This window comes from Condylura cristata, unplaced genomic scaffold (assembly GCF_000260355.1).
Source record: "Condylura cristata isolate star-nosed mole 26May11 unplaced genomic scaffold, ConCri1.0 scaffold00025, whole genome shotgun sequence".
NCBI lineage: Eukaryota > Metazoa > Chordata > Mammalia > Eulipotyphla > Talpidae > Condylura > Condylura cristata.
The window spans coordinates 15,796,057-15,813,176 of NW_004567126.1; the positions used below are offsets into that span (position 1 = coordinate 15,796,057).

The 17,120-nt window shown below is 46.3% G+C and overlaps 1 protein-coding gene across 7 annotated transcripts in view; it reads right to left on the reverse strand.

Annotated features, from left to right (window-relative positions):
• The window catches only part of GRAMD1B (GRAM domain containing 1B), a 220,109-nt gene that overhangs the window by 86,526 nt on the left and 116,463 nt on the right, over positions 1-17,120 (reverse strand). The window contains exons 1-2 of one of the 7 annotated variants that reach the window (XM_012729630.1): positions 14,211-14,304; positions 13,547-13,590 (exon numbers count right to left, since the gene is read on the reverse strand). The exons of 5 other annotated variants lie outside the window; for them this stretch is intronic. The gene's annotated coding sequence lies outside the window, so the exon portion shown is untranslated. One more of the 7 variants, XM_012729631.1, reaches the window with a different exon arrangement.

The window sequence follows — 17,120 nt, forward strand, 5'->3', positions numbered from 1 at the left end:
GGACCCAAGAAGATTCAGACTGGGCATGGCAGCCAGTGAGGAGGCACCAGATTCTCGAGTTCAGTTCACTCATACAATTCACAGGAGAGGTGTAAGAAGCTCCTCTGAAAGTCCTCCAAGCTAGGGCCCATGAGTTTCAGCCCTAAAAATTTGCCTGGCCGTGGGATATCTTTTGTCCTCCCCTAGGTTACTGGCTATCTGGGTCAGTAATGCGGATGAGTGAGAACAAACAAAGAGGAGATTAATTATAAAATAGCAACCTTCTACTGAACCAGAATAAGCCTTTACCCTGAAATGTGCCCCACAGCACTCTGCAGAAGTCCATAGGTGGTGCACACATCGTTCTACGTGACCCTAGAAAGTGATACTCAAGGAAAATGGGGCACTTATTTCACCTCCTGACACTTACTGCACTGATTCTGCCTTCCTCGGTTTAACTCCATGAAGGCAGGGGCTGTGTTGTCTTGTTTGGCAATCTCTCTGCTGGCCCGGAAGGATTGCATACCGTAGGGGTACCATAAACAAGTGCTTGATTGACTTGATCTTATTAAAACCTAACCACACGACTGCAATCTTTTGCCAATGTCCAGATGGTCCAGCAAAAATACTCTGTAAGATATCCTAGCTTCAAAGCTTCCCTGGGTGGTGGAATTTCCCTCCCTCCACAGCCTTCCCCATAACCCACCCCACGCCAGCCAACACTGAAATAAATGCTTTCCAGACTTTTGACACACCTCTAGGTATATTTTTAAAGTTCCTTGAGTTGTAGCCAGTCTTTACGTTCAGCAGTTATTGAAGAGAGACCACAGATTGGAGATGCTCTCCTTGAAGATGTAGAAGACCTAGATAATTCCCTCAGAGCGCCTACCCCCTAGACAAAAGTCACTCCAGGTAGATAAGAGCATTCTCACCTGTCCTGTCAACTGCTCTGTTCACAGGGAACACACAAAGCCTGAAAAAGTTCTCCAAGTTTCAAACGAGAAACACGTGATGATAAATGTCAAATTAAAAAACAAAAAAAAACCTCTCCTTTACATCTACTAGTAAGAGTTTATTGAGGGCATATTTTGACAGGCAGCATGCTAATAAACATTTTTACATGCATTTTCTCATTTAATCCTCATATGCACCATAAGAAGCAGTGACTGGCCATCTGAAAGAAAATGTGCATTGTTTTGATCTGCCCAAAGCCCACAACCAGTAAGCTGCGAGGAATGCAAGAATGTCAAGCCCCAAAACCCATTCTCTTACTTCTAGTTACTATGCTAGCTCTAAAAAAATCTCTATCAGAAGAAAGGTTTTATAAAGGGCTTATATTCTCCCAGGACATGAATCCAGGCAACAGGTAAAGAAGAAAATCAAGCCAGTTTCTTCTTTCTCTTAAAATGAGTAGGTTGGCTTGAAGGCATGTGATGTATGGTGTTCAAAAGGAATAGCAAAAGGAAAGAAAAAAGGAGACTGGCTGGTCAGGAGACAGTCACCTGCCTTGAATTCCTGACCTTTTCCCCCTGAAGTCAGAACTTCTCAAAGAGCTCTGGAACTTGGCTCCATTTTTTGTGGTCTATAAGAAGATCTCAAAATAGAATCCAAACATGTGATTATGTCTTTCCCTGAGGTAAATTAAAGATTAAGACCAAGCAAAATGAAGACGCATACCTCGTTGAATGTATTTTCCCTCTTTTATCTTCTCAGACAGGGTGGACTATTTCATATGGCTTAAAAAAATCCCCTGAATGGCATTGACATATTCTAGATTACAGTAAGCATGGATATACAGATTAATTAATGACTGGGCAGGTATATTAGATTCTCTTGTTTTGCTTGACTGTACAATCTGGCTGCTCCTTGACAATCCTATATCAGGAAAGGCAAGAATTTTCTGGAAAAAAATCTAGACTCCAGAGAAATCCATGTCTGGGAATATGGCAGATGAGTTATCCCAATGGGCCTTCCTGTTGAAAACAACTGAACTTATTGGATAAGATAAAACATTTAGAAAGAAAAAAAAATATTTTGTAAGACTTGATGAGTTGTTGATAAAATTAGGAATATTCAGAGATGACAAATTTAGTAAAGGCAGAAACCCAGAATTTTAATGAAAATCTCACAGACGTGTTTTTATGTGTGAAACTGGACTTTGGTTCTCAAACTCCTCAAAGAATACTGTGGGTAAGAGTAGGGTCTCCTTAGAGTGTGGGCCTGGCTGGCTATGTCCTGACTCCAAAACTGAACTTGAAAGAACTCACAAATGCTTCCAAGGAACCAAAAGGAAAACTACCTGTCTTAAACCTTGGCAGTGAACAGAGATTCTTTCCTGACAAATCATAACTACAAACAGATCCTCACCCACACTATGGCCTTAGGATTTCTTAGATAATTCACAAAAACAACCCCTCCCCCCCAAAAAAACACAGAATGTCTTGAAAGGAAACAATTGATCAATTCAACCACAGAAAAATTAAGAACATTTGATCATCAAAATTGATCATAAAGAGAAAGAATAGACAGGGTTTTTCTGGAAGGAGCTATCTGTAACCTATCTAATTGAAAAAGGAATTACTCACAGGATTTATTTTTTCAGAGTTTAACAAATCAATGAGAAAAGAAAAACAATTAGAAAAATAAATTATTTGAATAAGCACTTTCAGAAGAGGACAATCAATAAGCATATAAAATTTGCTCAACCTCATTAGGATTCAGGAAAATGAAATTGAAGTTTCATGAGATCACTTATTCTACCCACCCAACTGGCAAAAATTAGAAACATATATAGGGTTGGAAAGGAGCTAGAGGAGGTATACATTGATTCCACTACCTATGACTTGGTGTCAAATAGCAATGTTGAAAAAAAATGCATCCTCACACCTTATAGAACTATTTCATTGACTGAAGAAACTCACCTTTGGAGACATACAGAGAACCCTCAAACAGCTCTGTGTACAACAGCACGGTTTACAAAAACAAACAAACCTGGCAATCAAACCAAGGCCTACAGATAACAAAAATGAAAAAGAGGGCCCCTGACTTGTATGTAGAATTGTGTTACTCATATGTAGTAATAACAAGGAAAATTTATAAATTACTATCATGTGCAACAAAGTAGATGAGTCTCTAACAATGATGGAAGGAGCTAATCAGTGAAGACAGCTAAAAAACCTATAAAATGATAGGGAGATGACAGAAGAATATGAATGGCAAGATAGATATAGATGGCAGATGAATTAGGCAGGCAGATCTATGACAGGTGAATTATATGACAGATAATATAGATAAATGATATTTAGATGGCAGGTAAGTAGACAGAGATATTCAATATCAAAACAAATGAAAAAACAAGGGAATAACAAACTCAACCTTCAGAAAGATGGTCACCTTTGAAAGGGTGGGAACACGATGGCATCATCGTGACAAGAAAGAGGTATCCCTCTGTGTAGTGTTTTCCTCACACACATATTTAATATCCTAAATAATCTTTGAACCTACTCAGTATGTAGCAAAAGCAACTTAAAAATAAACAAAGTAATTACAAAACACTTGACCCCTATCTTTTCCTTGGGTCTTTCTGAACAGACTTGAAGAAGAAGGGTTTACTATGACAGTGTTTCATGTTAGTTACCTACATTTTCAACAATCTAAGTTCATAAACTTTGCTTTTCCAGACCCATGGATATTCAAAAGTTTGTTGTTCACAGACTCTGAAACTAAGGTCGGTTTGTATGCCTCTAGGTCTCTTGCAATAGTGGTTTCCTCCACTTCACCGGATTTGGAATGTAGGCTGGAAAAAGTTAAGTCTTTTGATTTCAGTTGCTTTGACACTTGGCCTCCTATGAGGCACAAGGCCTCACCCACCCTGATACTGTTCCTTTCCTAGTTCAACAAAAACACAACAGGTATCTCCTGTCACACCCCTCAGTAGGGACTAGATTGGAGAGAGAAGTCTATTGACCAGATCACACTGCTGGTGACCTCACCTTCCCACCATCCCACCATCCCACGCCCTACGCCCCCATCCAGGGGACTCTTGGAAGCAGAAGGAAGAATTCCGACTTGTGCCTCCCACCTCTGCCTCTGGCTTCTTTCCATCACCAGAAGCTCATGCTTCCTGGTGACCTTGGGAAGTCAAGCAGCCTATCTGGAGCTGCAAAGACAGCCACGGACTTCCCTTCCCGAGGTGCTCCTCCTATCTCAAATTCTTGGATCGGTGCTGAGCTCCCTCCTGCGCCTTCTCCTAGGCAGTGGAAGGCTGCAGTGCCTGCACGTCTCTAGGCGCTGGCGAAACTGGGGCAGAGCAGTGCTGCAGTCACACGTTGGGGAATCAAAGCTCCAAACTCTGGCAGGGGAGTCGTCAGGCGCCGAGAGTGTTATATTTAAGGAGCATTTTGGAGGTCAGGAAGCTAGCGAGAAAGGAGCAGCCAGCGGGGGAGGGAGCAGTCTCCCAAACACTCCATTTCAACAGCAAGCCACCTCCTCCTCCACCAGCCAGAATCCTCTTCTAAATTCCAACTGCAGTCAATAGAGCCTGTGTGAGGGGACACGGCAGATGGCCAGGGCTGTGCCCGATCAGGTGCTCCCCACCACTTCCCTGTCGCCCTCCTTCCCCGCCTCAGCTCTCTCCTCCCCACCCTCCACCACTATTAGTCACTGGCTCTGGGGTGACAGTGTGGGCTGCAGGCATTGGCCTCGCCTTCTGCTCTGTTCATCTGTGTCAGCTCTCAGTTTGGAGCCTGCAGCCGGCCCCTCCCCTCCTCTGTTGGGACCAGCCTGCACACACACCCCTGCCGTCCAGCTCCACTGCACAGACACAGAAGGGAGGGGCCTGAAGCACCTGGAGCAGAAGAGCAGTAGCTGAGTGGCCTTTGGGGAGGGCGGGGGAGTCTGGTCCTTTCAAGAATGCTTGCTACTGCCTCAGTGGCTCTGTGACCCAGTGAGGGACTGATTCATCTCTCCCTATCCTTCACTGTTGGCTAATCCAGGATTCTCCTTCAGGCAACTGACAAAAAATGGGCAAGGTCAAAGCCAAGGTCCAGTTGGGAGGGAGGGAAAGAGGGAGGGAGGTAGGATAGAGGTGAGCCAATCAGGGCTTCCATGGGTGTCTGGCCAGTCTAGAACCTGCAATGATCTCCCAGACATCCTATGCTGTGTTCTCGCAAAGCTAAGTATGGCACGAGTGAGCCATGTTTAAGGGAAGAAGAAACTGAGCCACAGGGAGGTCTAGTTCTCTCCCTACTACTAACAGCTGCTTCAGAGAAGATGGCTGTGGGTGAGAAGGGGAAAAGTTAAAAAGGGATAAAAAGCCTTCTGCCTGGGGACCGGAACCTTCTCACTTCACATCTTAGCCAGGACAGGTGGGAAATACCTCCCCTGCTGGCCTCAGCACAGAACCCCGCCAAGTTCTTACTCCCCTGTTGAAGCAGCAACTTCAAGGGAGACTCTTGACTTGATAGAAGGAGATCTTGCCCTCACCTGCTCCTTCTGCAAGACTCTCTCTAGCCTGCCTTCCCTGTTACCTGCAGAGTCATTTCCTGGCTTTCGGAGCAACACATCTGGCTCCCTACTGGTTTAACTGTACAGTTCACTGTAGACAGAAAGGCAACCTATCCTACCCCCCAACACTCCCAGATAAAAGGCCTCCTGTCAGCAAAGCCACACCCCCCTCAGGAAGCCCAGCAGCAGTAGAGGGGAACACTGGAGATTGAACTCAACATTCTGATCACATACACAACAAAAGAAAACATCTCTGCTGTCAATACGGAAGAATTCTTGGCTTATTCTCTGGAGAAATTCAGGGTGACTGATGATGTGAGGGCCCCAGAAGGGTGCTTATAAACCCAGGTTCTCTCAGGGAGGGAGCACCCACACACCCACAGCCAGCTGCTCCATGCTCTCCTCCCACCAAATGGAGATTTCTCCTTTCTCAGCTAAAGTTGCATATGAGAATTACCATTAACAGAGAGATGAATTGAGTGCTAACTCATTTTAACAGTGGAAGTTTCCTGGCCAAGGACACGACAAGAATCTATTGCTGACTGAGTAACTAGTTTAGCTGCTAGAAGCCTCTGAAAACCACATTCTGAACTGACATGGCCTGACACCAGTCCCTGAGGTGTGTGCTGTGGTTTCACACAGGGATTCTGGAATTAGACCTGAGTTCAAGTCCATACTTAATAGCTCTGTGACCTTGAACGGGTTACTACACTTCTCTTAACCTTGGTGCCATGCCAGTAAAGGGGTGGTAGTAGCAGATTGTAAGGCTGCTAGGAGGAGTAGAGAGCGCATTATAAAGGAAGAAGTATCCAGTACATTCAAATCGTTGTTATGATTATTCTCACAGATCACCACTAGTTACTGCGAAAATCCTATGCTCCAATTCTTTGCTTTCAGATCCTTTGCTTCCCTTACCAAAACAAAGGTTCTTGTTTTTCCTAGGTTGCCAGGGGTACTTTTTTTTCCCTCTACCAAACTGCCCATGTCTATACCCCATTTACCTCCCTCTCCTATCCCTTCCACAATCTCTCCTATTCCCTCTGGTAATCATAATCTTCTTTTTGGCAAGTTCAAGTTTTATTCCTTCTATTCTTAGCATACAAGTGTTCCACAGATGAGTGAAATGAAACCATCCAATATCTTTCTTTTATTTTTTGACTTGTTTTGCTCAACATGATTATCTTGAGGTCCATCCATTTTGTGCCAAATGCTATGTCTTCATCTTTCTTCACAGCTGTGTAATATTCCATCACACTGAATTTTTGTTTCTATTTTCTTGAGAAATCATCACACTGTTTCATACAAGGGCTGCACCAACCTGTGTTCCCACCAATACTGGGTGAAACTTCCTTTTTTGCTTGGAAGAATCTTTTTTATTTAGGCCTGGGAAAAATGTTTTATGTTCTCTTGTGGGTCTGCTGTGTGAGATATTTCTATTAGGTCAGTCAGCCATTGATTTATTTAACAGTAACTAGACTTAGTAATTACTGCATGCTTAAAATATTAACGATCTAGAAAAATCATGATGGCAATGTGACAATAAATCCAATGTCCTCCTTGATCACTAGAAGTTTATACTCTAATAAGACATCAGCATTAAGTAATTATATTAAATAATCTAAATAATCTTAACAGAAATTGAAAGCATTAAATCCTATAAGAGAGTCATAATAATTAGGACAGAGCACTTCTGTTCTCCAAAGTGAACATACATTTGTAATATCTCAATTTTTCTATCCACTAATGAGCGGTGAAGAATAGTCTCAGCTAATCTAGACCACATCTGTTCATGATAACTAGTTCTTGAATAGTGTGAAGTTAGCACAAAAAAGTGAGCCAGAAAAAGAGAATTCAGTATGTATCACTGTCCTTGAAGGAGGCACACTTTCTCTTTGCATGAGAGAGGTCCAGAAACTGCCACTGGAACACAGTGCCACACCACTGCCAATAAACAGGTCTATATGGATCCAGAGTATCCAGCTGTACTTGGAGGGTTCATCCCTCCCCATCAGGACTCTTCCCCATCAGAACCTTGTAGCTAGGGACAAAGGGGGAAAAAAAAAAAAAAAGCTCAGATGCTTCAGGCTGATATACCCACTACCTGGTCTTAACATCACAACAGACATGACCAGCCTGCATAATTACCAGTATACCTAAGAGCTCAGGTGCCATCTGTCTTGTCATCTGAGCCATATTCGCTCAACCCCTGTGGCTTTCGGGGCTCAGCCAGCAGCTACCTTGGAAGGCTCAGGGCACCTATGGGCAGTGTGGACCATCACAGTGATCCATGGGGAACTAGGAAACAGAAAGGCCACGTGGCAAGTTTCAAAAGCCAAATATTTTGGATTTTGCATATCATTCCTCTTAAATCTCGTGTTTGAATACTCTGTAAATACAATCAATGGCAGTGGTGGCTTTATTGGTTGTAGTTTTGTTTTGTTACCTGTTATAGATATAATGGATTAGCTGGCAATTCTGTGTCGGTCCCCCAACTGTTTTCAATCTCTACACAAGCCACCCCTGCAGAATCCCCTGTGCAGAATGGCTTCTCCGTTCAGAGCGTTCACATCCACGGGAAGGAGAGCCTCCACCTCTTAACTGCAGGTGGGGGCAGGGGGAGAAGAAGCTTCCAGGCCCAGTCCTTATCTTTAGGAAGTCATCTAGGTCACAGAGATCCCTAATCTAGTCTTTGTATTTATAATCAAGAAGTAAGCAGAACGTTATATTCACCTCAGGAACTCCACTTGATTTTATATTGGGGATTATGAAATCCTGGGCCTCTGGTCCTGTTCCTGATATTGCCTGAAAGGAGTACCCACAGGCCCTGGGCCTCGTGTCCCAAAGAGACACTGGGTGTCTCTGACACCACCTCTGAGTGTCTGGTAGTGGCCATCACTACTGGCCAAGCCGCCCAGCATTTCTGGGGACCAGTGACTACCATCACGGTTGCTTTCTGAGTGGGGTAGCTGCCACTTGCGGATACAGGAAGCTCTTTGTTTCCCCTGTTTGTAAAATACACCTGGTTGTTATACCTGGAACCTGAGGGCTCTTGTTGTTGTGTGCGCGCAGGTGAGAAGCCACAGACAGTGACCTGGCCTCTTATGGGCCACTGTCCTGGCTCAGGCTATAGCCCACAGGCCCCTGTTGTGTGGGTGTTGTATGGCTCTCGCCCTTGGTTTTGGTTTCTGGCCTTCTGGGGCTTTTTGGTGGCGCTCTGGCCTCAGAGCCCGGGCATGTGGGTGGCCTCCAGCCTTCTAGTGTCCTCCTGCTTTGCTGCCCTTTTGCAGCTCTGTCTGCCCCTGTCTTAATAGCTGCATCTGTTACAGAATGATCTCCACAATCATTCTTGTCAACACCCCTTCTCACAGCTCTAAGTTCTTGAGAAGGTCCAATCTAGACTTGAGTGTCCTAACAGTGCCTTGTAGATATATGCTTGCACCTATCCAATGCGTAGATATAGTCACGTCACCCCCTAAACTCAGACACACATTTCCAATTGTTCCTCAGGGCCTTCATCTGGATGTAACATGGGACCCCCAGAGCCAGCAAGAATAAATGAAATTTCATCGCCATCTCCTCTCCTCTTCATCTCCTTCTGACACTGACCTTCTGTACCTAAATCAAATATAGCACCGCCAACTACTAAATCACCCAGTCAGCAGCCTGGCATTCACCCGCCACTTCCACCTCCCGTGGAACTAAGTACAATGTCATGTCAGTTCCAGCTTCCCAAGTAGACTAGCATTTATTTCCTGCCACCAATTTTTACCTGCCTTTCAATTCTCAGCTTCAAAATTTTGCAGCGACACTTCTTAGTGTCTTATATTCGTTTATTCACCAAATTGTGATGGCGTATCTAAACTACACCAAATAATGGGCTTGAAATGAAACTCCTGTCCTCAGAAAATTCATACTCTAATGCTCCAAGGTTAAAGTCTCTGATATAAATCAAGCTATAGCCTAGCCACTGGGCCTGAGTTTGATCCCTGCCCACGGAATTGACCCACGTGGAGCAGCAGACCTCTCCTGTCTTGTCCACTACTCCCTAAGCAGTGTATTTCAGTAGATCTACCTGTTCTGTACCTCACTCTGTGTCTGGTGAATCTTCTCACCCACCATGCCTCTGGTCTACATCCCAGTTCTTGTATGCATAAATAAAAATAAATCTTTTAAAAAAATTTTTTTAAAAGACTTATTTATTTACAGTACTGGGTGGGTTAAAGGCCAGAGGTATAGTGGGTGAGAGGATTCACCAGAGACAGAGTGGAGAACAGAACAAGCAGATTGACAAAGTACACTGCTGAGGGGAGCAGCGGCCAGGTCAGGAGAGGTCTGCCATGCCACGTGGGTCAGCTCCCTGGTCGGGGATCAAACTGGTGCTGTAGTGGCTTCAGAGAGCTTCATAATGTGGTAACCCAGGGAGAGGCTGTTGCTTGCACCACCAGGGAGAGCCCTAAATCGTTTTTTTGTTTGTTTGTTTCTGTTTTTAAAAGATTCATTTATTTATGCATACAGAACTGGGGTACAGGCCAGAGGTGCAGGGGCAGTGAGAGGATTCAGCAGAGACAGAGTGGGGAGCAGAATAGTCCAGATGACAAAGTACACTGCTGAAGGGAGTAGTGGGCAGATCAGGAGAGGTCTGCTGCACCATGGGGTCACCTCCGGGGTGGGGATCGAAGTCATGCTGAAATGGCTTTAGCTTCTTAGCGCTGCCCTTTAACCCGCTGCACCACGAGGGAGGGCCCCAAAATAAATCCTTTTTTAAAAATGTTTATTCTCAAATGGGAAGGAAGATCGGCATGTAAAAAAAAAGAAAAAAGAAGAGGCAGAGGTGGTGCCAGTATCTGTACAATTTTAGCACTACGGAAGACCTCCATAGCACACCTCCCCCACGCCTGGGGCCATGGTGCTAAGTTACATGCTGTGCTCAGGGCGCCCTGTCTCCTGCCTGGCTATTGTTCAGTGACCATCTATGGCATGCCAGGCATTTTACCTAACTTATCTCGTGTAATCCTCACAAAACCCACACAGGGTGGATGGTATCACCCTATTTATAAAAGGTTATGATCACCCAAGTTCACAGAGCCACAAAGTGGTCGTGCTGGTATCTGAACCCCAAATCCTAACTACACCTCCTCTCCTCTCTGGTCCACCTAATAAACTCCCTCTATACTTCAGATCTAATGTCACTGCTTTAGAAAGCCCTTCATGCCTACCCAGGTAGTGTCATCAAATAGCTCTTTGGCAGGTGACTTCCACTTCCATTTCAACCTTATTACCTGTGTCATCATAACTTGTTTATCCACCTGTTTCCCTGAAAAAACCTGTGAGCACCTGCTCAAGTGATCGTGTGCTATCTATCACCAAAACCTCCATACTGAACTCTCTGCTGGCTTATGACTGGCATTTAACAAACATGTGTTAAATGGATGAATGAATGAATGCTCACCAACCTCTTCTTAAAGTTGAAATAAAGACTCTTGGGAAATAATTAATCATCTATATATTTTAACACAGTCATATAAGAATATCAGATGGTCCCAGTCTGAAATTGTAACCTTAAAAAAAAAGGGTAAACATGCAGTGAAGAGCCTCTGGGAAGCGAAATGAAAGCCCCAAAGTCTTCCCTCAGGGACTGAACACAGTCTAAAGAGGCATACCTCCAACCCAAACTAATTCTTGGGTAATTTACCTAGTATACTGGGAGCTAAAGGAAATCCGGGAGCAGTGCTCAGAAATAAAACGGTTAAGCTAAGGTAAGTGGGGAGGGAGGTATTTATATATACTGGACATTTAAAAATCTGTATCCACAAATGATAAATGAATGACTTACCATTGTGCCACAATATGAATTTTTACTCAACACTCCAGCCATTATACATTATCAGAGATTCAGTACATCAGCCACTAATCTAAATTCTCTGTACTGGGCTGCCAAATGCAAATTGGCTCCTTTTAGGAGCATCTTGACCAGCTAAAGGCTCTTAAACCTTTCTGAGTTATAAGTCCTCTGAAGATCTGTTATGAGCCAAGGATATTCTTCCTAGAAAAATAGAGAGGTACCAAATTCTGCTACAAAAGATTAAGGGTCATAGAACCATTTCTAGAATCCCTAGAGGGGCCTAGTGGTTCATAGGTCCAGATTGGAAATGTCCACACTAATCTCCGTCCAAAGGGTTTGGGTTAGAGGAGATTCAAGAAGAACCTCAGCACCAGAGTTAAAGGGCATTTGTTTCTCTGGCCAAGCAGATTCAGTCTTGCGGTCAAGTCCTCAAGGTACACGCCAGTCTTGGAAATGCTCCAGTTCCAAGGTCTGAGTCTCTACCTGACTAGGTTATCTGCAATATGGGCAAGGAAAGACAAGGGTCTAAGGAAAATGGAGTCTGTTTCTATGTCCATATGTAAATGCAGACATAAACACATGTCTCCAAACTGCATTACTCCCCAACCCCTCAACCTTTCCCAGAGCACCCACTCCCACCCCTGAGAGCCAGTTGACTGATGCCAAACCATTTACAACTTCAAGAGCTAGTTGACTGGCAGTTTTGTGAGAGGTGACTGCCATGGAGAAAGGAGACACTCAGTATCACAGGCAACATCACACAACCAACTGCAAATTGCTTGGAGCAAATTATTTTGCAGCCGACACACAGCTGCAGATGCCTGCTTCCATGGTGCCCCTGCACATCACCAAGGGAGCACCACGCCTTTCACTACCTGTGCTCAAAGCAGTGGCGCAAATATTTGTGGAAGGAGGGAATAAAAAGGGAAAGGCAGACAGAGGAGGGGAAAGTGCCCAGGAGTTCAAGGACGCCTATTCCCATTTTGCCTTGCTCTCCCCAGCTCCTCACTTCAAAGAAACTGAATTAGTTGACAGATCGGGGCTACTTAAAAACAACAGATGCATATAATTTTCAACATTGTGTAGCCTAGGAGATGAAAGCCCAGAGAGGTTAAGTAACTTGGATCAGATCACACAGCATGTGGGAGAGAAAGGAGCCAAGAACTCCATTCTGTGCTTTCCAAAGACAAGCCCTAGCCACCATAACCCATTACTGCCTGCAGCACCCTTGCTGCTTGGGCCTGCAATCTCATTCTGTCTTCCAAACACACAGAGGGTACCCAACCTGTTCCAAAAGCCTGAGCCTCATCCAGCAGTCCAGCTATGAGAAGGGTGACCCTGACATCTGGCCCAAAGAGATGACCCTCAAACAAAGGGTCGCGCTATTCTGGAAGGATTACAGGTCTGTCCCTGCACAGAGACTTCCTTAGACCTATCCCACCCACTCCAATGGCTCACGCTCCTTTGGAAAAATGCACAGTAAAACAAATTGCAAATTCTAAGCCAGATTCGGGGGAGATTAGAAAGCATCTCAGGAGCGCCCTCTAGCGGTCTTAAAGGGTCTATGCGCCACAGCACCCAGGCACCCTTCCCTTGAGGTGCCTGGACTGGCTGTTCCATTGGGGCATCAGATGAGCTGTGGGAGGGGACAGCATCAGCATCTACCACTCAGAGCCTAAGTCCTGGCCAATCCCAAGGCCATCTTCTACTGCAGGATGAGAGGCAGGCTCTGCTTTTGACTGTCCAGCAGCACCAACCCCACCCATTCCTTATACAACAGGCAGAGGGAAAGAAGCAAACAGCAGGTGAAAACCAAGTGTGGAGGTGGCAGAATGGATTAAGAAAGCACAGTAGTGTGGGGTAGAGACAGAAGGAGGCAGTAAAGGAGGGAGGGGGGGGACTAAAAGACTCAGGAGAAAGAGTATAAACAAGGCATAGCTAAAGAGAAAGACAGGCCTGGGTCAGCCAGGCAAAGCTACAGGTCACCGTGACTACTTGCTCGACATTGGGTTGGGGGAGGGGGGTTGCTTTATAGGGCCCCGGCCCTTCCTTCCCTCTCCTGACACCTTCACGCTCTCTCATTTTCCTCCACTCTGGTACAGCCCTTGGACGCTCAGGGATGGGGGCTGAAGGGGAGAGGGGAGAGAAAGTGAACCAAAGGCAGAACTTGCCAAGCGAAGCCACTTACGCACAGTGCGGCCGGCAGCATTTCCATCCTACCTTTGCTGTCGCCATATCAGCCGGCTCCATGATCTCTGCTTGGCCTAAGGAGCAGCGGCACCATCCAGAAAGAAAAGGCAGAGTCACAAAGGTCCACCCAGAAAGAGCCACCACCCCTCTGGAAGCTCAGGGAATGTAGAGACCTATTTCTACTGTCTGGCCCCCTGGGACCTCTTCTGTGAAGGGGAGGGGAGCTCAGAGCCTTGGGGTCCCCAGCAAGTTGGGAGTGATGCCTGTGTAACCACACTGCCGTATCAGGCTGAAAGGGGGTTGGGGGAGGAGAGGGGTCATCTCCCTTTGCCCGGTACTTCTTCCCTGCAGGCTAGTGTGGGTCTCACCAGGGCGCCCCCTGCTGGGGGAGAGCAGGCAGAGATGGAGGCCCTGCCCTTCTCCCATCACCCCGCCAACTGGTACCCACAGGTCAGGAAGAGGGGAGCGTGTGGGAGAAAGCCAGCTGGCGGGTGCGGAGCTAGTGCTGGGGGGAGCAGAAAGAGAGCAGGCCAGGGTGGGTGGGGGCGGGTGTGAGAACCTCAAGAAGAAGGTGCAGGCACTCAGATGGAAGCAGAAGGTTCTGAGCAAGGAGGTGCGGGAGTCACAGAGCCTGAGCCAGCAGGGCAAGGTCAAGAATGCAGAGGGAGAGGAGTCGCCCGGTGAAGCCACTCACCTTGCAATAACATTCAGACTGACTGAGGCCTACACAGGAGCCAGGAGCAGGCGGCTCACACCCCCCACTCACTCCCAGAGACTCCCAGCCTCTGTCTAAAGGTACATGAGAGCAGCCGGCAGCCTGACTGGATCTGCAGAGGCCTCGGGCTCTCTTGCAGCAGCCTGATTGGAGGAGCAGGATGACTTCATCCGGCCCCATTCATCACTCTAGGTTTCCTGCCCAGCAGGGACAGGCCGCTCTGCTGGCAGTGACTGCAGCTTCCTCTCTAGCCCGTTTTTATTCAGGCAACCTGGGTGAGGCTGTGTCTGGCAGAGGCAGCGCAGGGAAAGAATCAGGACCTGAAGGGAGAGGGGTGCTCGCTCACAGTTATAGGGAACTGCAAAGCCTGTACTTAAAACGTGTGCATATCAATCACTGTGAGCATTTGCTGGGGAGACACCCAGCCTCAGAAACTGCCAGGAAGGAGGCAGTGTGCTCAGGTCAGCTGCTGATCTTCTTGCCCAAAAGGTAAATCAAACACATCCAAATACTTAGAGATAGTCCTGCCAATTGGAGAAAGGATTGTGGAGGAGTCTTGTCCCCATTCCCCCTAAGTACCTCTTCCCTAACGCTCTCCTAAGGCTAGCCTGGGCTGGCGGACACAGATTCCCTCATGCCTATGACGTCAGACCCATGAAATGGGACAGGGGGATGGGCCCAAAAAGCTTTCATCCATTTTATAGATGAGAAAATTGAGGCCCAGTAAAAAGCAAAAGGGTTAAAGAATGGTCTCCCCACACTAGTTTTCCAGCGCTACAGATTGTTCCCGCAGACATGGTAAGATCACAAGAAAATGATGTGCCCTTGTTTCTCTCTCCCTTTCCCCTCCACCTCTGCCCTCAATCCAGACCATACATCATAGAAAACTCCAGCAATGCATGGTTGGGCAGAAAGATTAAAATGTAAGGGCAAATGGCCTCCGTGGTGACACAACGGGTTAGGCTGCAGCGTTGCAAACTGGCCACAGCTGCTTCAGGAGTTTGATCCCTGCCCCGGAGGTGACTCACACAGCACAGCAGACCTCTCCTGACCTGCCCACTGCTCCCCCCAGCAGTGTATTTTGTGGATCTGCCTGTTCTGCTCCCCAGTGTGTCTTGTGAAGCCTCTCACCACTCCTGCACATCTGGCTTGTACCCTAGTTCTGATGAATAAATAAATCTTTTTAAAACATCTAAGGGAATAAAAAAGAAGGAAATGATCTGTGGTCGCTCATCCATGTCCACCTGCACAGCTGCCCTCTTCCCTTTCTGCCCCTGGGCTCTGGTTCAAGCCTGCCTTTCAGACCAGGCAATGAATGCTTCCACCAGTACACAACACTGCCTCCTGGGGCTGGATTCAGGACAGGCAGGCTAACAGGAACGCCTGCCCTGGGCACACTGCCCCATCATTTACAGGGAATTTTCAAACTGCAACAGGGGGGCCCCCAGGAAAAGGGGAGGCTCCAGGTTCCCTGCTCCACCCAAAGGAGGGTGGAGCTGAGCAGGGAGGAGAAGACTCTGGAGAGAAAAGACTGAGGAGGAAGGAGGCAGGATGGAGAGGCAGGAGACCTGAGGGAGGCACAGGGAGCAGAGAGACACGTGAAGCAGCAGCTCTTGCTTCTTGGCCCTGGACTGGTCGAAACAGATGTGGGTGAGACCCCGTGGGGAGGTTGAGTATGGCAGCAATTATCTTGATTTTGATTTTGCTCTTTTCCTCCCAGAATTGTCTGACAATTTCTGACCCTTTTCTGTGGGTCCCTGCTGGAAAGTGCTTCGGATTTGTGGTGGGTTTTCGAAACTTGCTTTGGGCCAATCCCTTTTGGGTGGACTTTTACTCACGAGGGGATGGGTAACTTTGGGTGTCTGGTTTAGAAATTACATTCTTTGTCTTTTCTGTACTGCACACTCATTGTATTAAAGTTCCTTTCCATTGAAGTTCTTACATGGTTGGTCTTGATGCAGCGGATGGCAGAACCTATTTAGAAAGGGCAGTCTGGAAGTCCTGGGGTTACCCCTCTCCCTGCTCTGTAACAAAACCTGTTACCTGTTTGATACTCCAGGAACCTGTGAGCCAGGCATTGTTTTTCTCATTTCAGAGAGAATTCAACTGAGATTCAGAGACTTTAAGTGATTTGCCCAAGGTCACACTGGTAGCACCACAGAGCTGTGAATCCATGTTCACTGACTGAAATCTTTTATGCCACACTGCTGTACTTTCCTGTAATCTGCTCCCAACTCCTCTACCCCAGGACTACAGACTTAGAAGGCTATAAAACCTCAAGTATTTCCCTTTGAGAACGCTTCTATTTTCCTCTGAAGAAGTCAAATTAGAAGAAAATACAGGGCCTCCCTGGTGAGGTAGGGGTTAAGTCTCTGCCCTATTACCACTTCGGCCTGAGTTGGCCTGAGTTCGATCCCCAGCTAGGGAGCTAATCCACAAAACACAGCAGACCTCTCCTGTCTCACCCACTGCTCCCCTCAGCTGTTTATCTCAGTAGATCCTCCTGTTGTGCTCCCTACTCTGCTCTGGTGAATCCTCTCACCCCTGCCCCCACACCTCTGGCCTGTACGCCAGTTCTTCTATGCAAAAAAAAAAAAAAAAAAAAAGCATTATCAAACATTAGAAAAATATTGTTGGACCTACCCCCAGATTAGTACATACATTTCTAAATCTCCGAAGTCCAGTGTAAAGTGCCTTTAAAAGTATGACAGATCACGCACATTATTTAGGCAGAAAAGTAGTCCAAACACCTGTGCAAATTGGTTTCCTTTCAAGATTAAAAAATTAGGGGCGACAAAAGTAGATGACTGGATTAGAAAGATGTGGTACATATATACAATGGAATATTACTCAGCAACCAAAAAAGAGAAACATATGTCTTTTGCAGCA